This window comes from Arachis ipaensis, chromosome B07 (assembly GCF_000816755.2).
Source record: "Arachis ipaensis cultivar K30076 chromosome B07, Araip1.1, whole genome shotgun sequence".
NCBI classification, from domain to species: Eukaryota; Viridiplantae; Streptophyta; class Magnoliopsida; order Fabales; family Fabaceae; genus Arachis; species Arachis ipaensis.
Window position 1 is genome coordinate 118,213,072 of NC_029791.2, and position 289 is coordinate 118,213,360.

Below are 289 nucleotides of genomic sequence, written 5' to 3' on the forward strand. Positions count from 1 at the left end.
AGATGGAATAAGAAGAAGAAACAGTAAGAAAATTAAAAAAAAAAACTATTTTATATTTAAACATTAAACAAATATTACAGTTCAATCCTAATTGGACCATTGATCCATTAAATCAGTCACTTGACTGATTTAGTACTCACAACTATAATTATCAATTATCAATCGATCCAGCCAGTTCGACCAGAAATTCAACTGGGCCGAACCATTCATTGAACCGGTTAAGTATCGGATCTATAGGAATTCGGATTGACCTGCTTGGTTTTTAGTAAAGTGGTTTACAAAACCCGGA